The sequence below is a fragment of the Maylandia zebra genome, linkage group LG6, assembly GCF_041146795.1.
Source record: "Maylandia zebra isolate NMK-2024a linkage group LG6, Mzebra_GT3a, whole genome shotgun sequence".
In the NCBI taxonomy this organism is placed as follows: domain Eukaryota; kingdom Metazoa; phylum Chordata; class Actinopteri; order Cichliformes; family Cichlidae; genus Maylandia; species Maylandia zebra.
Genome location: NC_135172.1, coordinates 37,735,106 through 37,740,657, shown reverse-complemented (window position 1 = coordinate 37,740,657; position 5,552 = coordinate 37,735,106).

Sequence of the window (5,552 nt, the reverse complement as noted above, 5' to 3'; positions counted from 1 at the left end):
CGGATTTCACCAGACCGGATCAATCGACGACAGAAAACAGAGTGCATTTGTAGTTGCTTCCCCCAGACACAATGCTGGTTAAGTCACCGATGGCAAAAAAACACAGACAAATGACTAAAACTGTTAATGTTAGTTTGTTTTTATAAATACAATTTTAAAATCCGGACTTTACCGGTGAAACGAACCAGTTTAAGCTCGGCAATCTATTAGTAGGGCTGTTAAATCAGAAGCCGTGGATAGCAGAGAGGCAGACTAAAAGGGGCTTTAAATTATTTATTTACAAATACCAAGCCTACCCATTGCAGCTGTTTCCTTTGGAGTCGAAAGTTCGCTTTAAAATTAAGTATTTGCTGTGTTTGCAGAAGTTACTTGAGCTACAAAATTACAGTAGCGAGAAAAAAAATAACTAGAACGTTATTAAATAGTGACAAACATAGAAAAATGGCGGGGGGAGGGCAGATTATTCAGCCGTAATCTAAAATAAATTAGGCCACTAGGATAAATGAAGTGCCTGTGTTTATCAGATCTGGGCCAAAGTTTTCACGTTTAAAAAGGGGTTTTGCATGTTTTCTCATAAGCTGGAGAAAAATGTGATTGAATGTTAAAACAAACAAACAAACAAACAAACAAACAAACAAACAAACAAACAGCTGCAGAAGCTTGAGACCATTATACCTTTTTTTGAAAAATGTTCAATGGTGCCGTGTCAAAGGTCAAGAACATGCCCTGTTTGAAATATTTATGAAAACTACTGTTACTGTGTGTGTGTTGGGGAGGGGGGGGGGGGGGGGGGGGGTATGGGAGCAAGAAGAATGATATGTGAGAGGAAAACTGTACGTGGTTTCTGATTGTCCTCTCATTCTCAGACACACACACACACACACACACACACACACACACACACACACACACACACACACACACACACACACACACACACACATCTAACGCCATCTGAGTCTATCTTGCCTCCTATACCCTATTCCCTTGGTCTTGTTCTCTCATTTCACACATACTGAAGCCCAACCCATCAACAACAGGCCTAATACACACATACGCCCAACAGACACACACATATTCTCTCCTCATTACACTCCCTTTTCCTACTTTGATGATATGCAAATATCCCTCCTACCCTCCTTCCTCTCACTCCTCCCTTCCTCCCTCTGTGTCTCCCACAAGCAGCAAGCTTACACACACACACACACACACACACACACACATCACACGCAGGCTAATGCGCTGTGGCAGCGTCCACAGACAGGCGGGGAGGATCAATTTTTCACCCAGTGTGCTACCGATATTCATAAGATAAGGCCACAGTAGACAGAGAAGAGAAAGAGAGGGAGGGAGAAAGGTGGGGGAAAGAAGGGAAACAGAAGAGATGGGGATAATGAAAATGGCGAGTTGGTGTAATGACGGGGAGGGAGTATAGAAGAAAGGAAGGGTGTCCAGGAATAAGGGTGAGTGAGAAGAAAAGTGAAAGGAATGGAGAAGACGAGGACCATGGAGGTACTACGGAGGGTGAGAACGGGTGAGAAAGTGGAGAGGGTGGGGAAGTCTCATGGGTGTGTGGGAGGGTGGAGGCAGGATGAGTAAGTGGGTTAGGGGTGGTATGAAAGGGGGATGGGGTGTAGAGAGGGCTCTGGGGGATGGGATTGGAAATGGATAGGGTGGTAAGGGAAACCGAGGGATGGTGTGTGTGTCGGTGTGTGTGTCTGTGTGTGTGTGTGGGGGGGGGGGTATTTTGCTGACGTGCTCTCTTATTGGCTTGTTCAAAACCTGGGGGAGGGGCAGCCACAAACCATACTCTCACCAGCTGTAGGGAAGAGCAGAGAAACAAAGAGAGAGAGCGAGAGAAGGATGGAGGGGGGCAGATAGGTTTTAATGTTGATATTCTGGTCTAATTAGATTCCTGTCTGAGTGGCGGAATGAATGGTGCTGATCATATAGGAACAGAGCAGAGCAGAAGAGGAAGCAGGCTTTGTTTGAGTTGGCGAATTCTGTTTTTTGTACACACAAGGGGCTCTTGATCTATAATTGAGACGCAGAGAGGAGCAAATTGTCTACACTGCCTCTTTTGGATACATCCAAACTCTCTTGCAGTCATGTTGAAAAAAGACCAAATGTCTTCTGTAGAGCAACTAAATTTTAGATGACGCGTCATTGCATTTATCATATCAGTGTTACCTAAGCATTATGCAGTCAGCTTTTGAAGGTTAGACGTGACAACGACGATATTTAAAACGACCTGTGTATGAGAAACTCCCCAACCTGCCCGTCTACAGTGTAACATAAAGATACTTGACTGTTTTTAAACATGTCCATAAAATTAAAAGAAGATTAAACAGAAAGCTTTAAACAGCACGGAGAAAGAAATACCATTCCAGCACACACAAGAAGGCAGATTGAGTGCCATGTGTTTGTGGAGCCCAGCTGAACCCCGCCTGCTAAACCAGTCCGCTGGCTGTGACAGACTGTCAGGCAGGGAGAGAGGGTGGTGTGTGTGTGTGTGCGTCTGTGTGTGTCTGTGTGCATGTGTTTGAAGAGAACAAGACAAGAAAGAGGGGAGAAAATGAGACAAAAAGACAGACTGACCAGTATAGACAAACATGAAGGAAAGAGACGTAAGAGAGGAGGTATATTGACATACAAATAGAAAGAGAGAGGGGTACATATTGTAGTACATATGATGAGAATGGGAGACAGAGAGAGCAGAGTAGAGGAGGCCAGGCTTTCTGTGGCTTAGCCAGACTGGAGCGGTGGGACTTGGCTGGCTGTGGACCCTTGGCTTCACTATTAAAGCAAGAGGGAAAAAAATCACAGTCAAAAAATGAAAAGGGCAACAAGCTATGCCAAGAATGCACAGGCAAGAAGCAACACATTAGGTTCGTTCCTTCTGCCTGCCTTACTGTTTCCTAAAGCAGATCTAAACAATAGGTGGGACCAGCCTTGAGAACCAAGCACTGTGCAGTCAGAACCCTACTTAGTGACTGAGAGCTCATGGCAGCTTTTCCCTTTGGGGTATATAGGTACTCTATTCTATCTATTTCTAACAGTTTTCCTCTTTTTTGTGCTAATAGGTAGCCAGTCATCTTAGGCCACCTGCTCTGACTGGATCCACAGTCTTTATTTGTCAGCCAGGTGATATTTTTATGTGAAATGTTTAGAGCAAAGACGAACATGTTTGTCATGGTTCCAACATTAAATAGAAAAGAAATATCTAAAATATCTTCTGCATCATTGTAGAGGACATTTTCCTAAATGAAATCTGGCCTATTTTGTAACTTTGAAAAGCATCCAGTTTCCACTATAATTTAAACTGAATTCTGTAATCGTGAACAAAGCTTGGTTTCACAGTGCTGGCTCAGAAGCTGGACACAGTGGGTTTTTTTGTTTTGTTTTTTTACTACCGCTACTACAAAAGTTTCAAATGCTGGATGATTCATCAAACTGTCATGTTGTTGTAACAATACAAGACTAGAAGTTTAGGCATGCTAAAAGTTCTGTTAACCTGACACTACCCAGCAAACATGCCCACTCCAGGCCTGTGTGGGCCCCTGAGGGCAGACCTAAATGGCCCACAGTGGGTGCCTGTATGTGCCTCATTGGCATGGAGGGGCCAGTGAGGAATTTTTGTGCAAGCCTACAATAGGTTACCCACAGAAAACCTTTATGGGGACCTAAAAGGTAAAACCTTCTGTGGCCGCACACTGGTCTTCATTGTGGAAGTCCACAGTAGGCTTGCCCATAACCAATACTGGTGTCCCAAAGGCAAAACTGCCATGGGCCCCATGTGGGCACACTCAGTTTGGGCCTGTGTGGGATAAGTGTGGGTTTGCCCTGTCCACAAAGCCCTACAGTTCACCCACAGCTACTTACTGTGGGCCAACATGGGTATGTTTGCTGGGTAAATGTAATGTTTTATGGTAGTGGAAAACATTCTAAGCAGAGAGTACAGCACAGTCTGCTGGGAATGGGGATGGGGGGGGGGGGGGGGGGGGGGGGGGTGTGTCAGGTATTTAGTTATGAACCAAATTTAGGTGCACATTAGAAAATTTTCTGAATTATTATTATTATTATTATGGGACCAGAGGAAAAATCTGACCATTCACCCTGAGATGGATATAAATATCTGCACCAAAATTTGTCTAAATCCATCGACCAGTTGTATTATTTTAGCTAGGCTATGATGGGACTAGAGAAAAAGCCAGCAAAGATATGTAAAGAAAAATAATAAAATAGAATAGAATAGCCCTTTATTGTCATTGTATGTGTACAACAAAATTGTAGTTGTACATGTAATCACAAACAAAATCATAAGCCATTCAACATTTATTGGGATATCTTAGGTTTATTTAAACAAAACGAGGAGGATCAATCAACTGACTGACCAACTTGTCGCTTACAAAGAAGAACATCATAAAAATCTGTTCACTCCAGTTTGTTAAACAGCTCTTGAAGTTTGCTATCACAACAGTTTTTGCTGTCTTGTGCATCATGTTCAGTTTTTGGTGAGTGTGTGTGTGTTAGTACTCAGTCTGTTGCATGTGCGGGGATGGCATTTTGGAAGCGACATTAGACATTTGGGGGACTGGTATTGTTTATAAGCCCTATGGAGAATTGAAAGCCTAAGCAATACTGGCATCTGTTTAATTTACTGTTCATGCACACACACACACACACACACACACACACACACACACACACACACACACACACACACACACACACACACACACACACAGAGGTTGTCACGAGCCCATGAATTCAGAGGACATTATAATGACTTTCTTTAACATTAACCACAACTACTACTTTCCTATCCTCAACTCACTTTATACTCACCTTAAAACTACATTATGGAGATTTTAAACGTGCACACATTATGGTACCATAATATAAGTCAGTCGCTGATGTACACACAACAAAGACTCATGTACAAAAAAGAAAAACAACAGAATGAAAACTGACTGACCCAGCCACTCACATCTACTAATCATGTAGTAATAGTTGCCATTTATAATCATATCACTGCATAGAGGCATGAAGGGACTTATGGGCTTTGCCAGATTATGAGTGAAAAACAAGGACTTATTTTTCGGACTTTTCCATCCACTCGTACCCTTAGTAGAGGATTATAGCCTTTAGATTGTTTGACTCCATGAAGACTGTCACAGAGGGGGATATTTGTGAAAAACACACCCCAGGAATGGCTTACCACACCACAGTGCAAGCAACCAAAATATCCATCTGACTGTTCCAAATGCACACCAGAAAGGCTTGTAACAGCAAAGGGTGAGAGACTTAGTTTTGGCTTGGTTACAAAGGCGTGAGCTGTTTCCCTTTCTTTAACAATCTAGTGATTATCAAAGAGGCAAAGAAAATTCATCTTGAAAACTGATATTTATACATCAACAATGAAAAGAGGCAAGTTCAAAAACAAAAAGGCATTCTCTGCACCTCAAAGAGTTACCACCAACTAAATCACCATGTGGTCCTTTGGTTATCTTCATTTGTCAAATGTTTGAAATGCTGCTTGATTTTCTTTG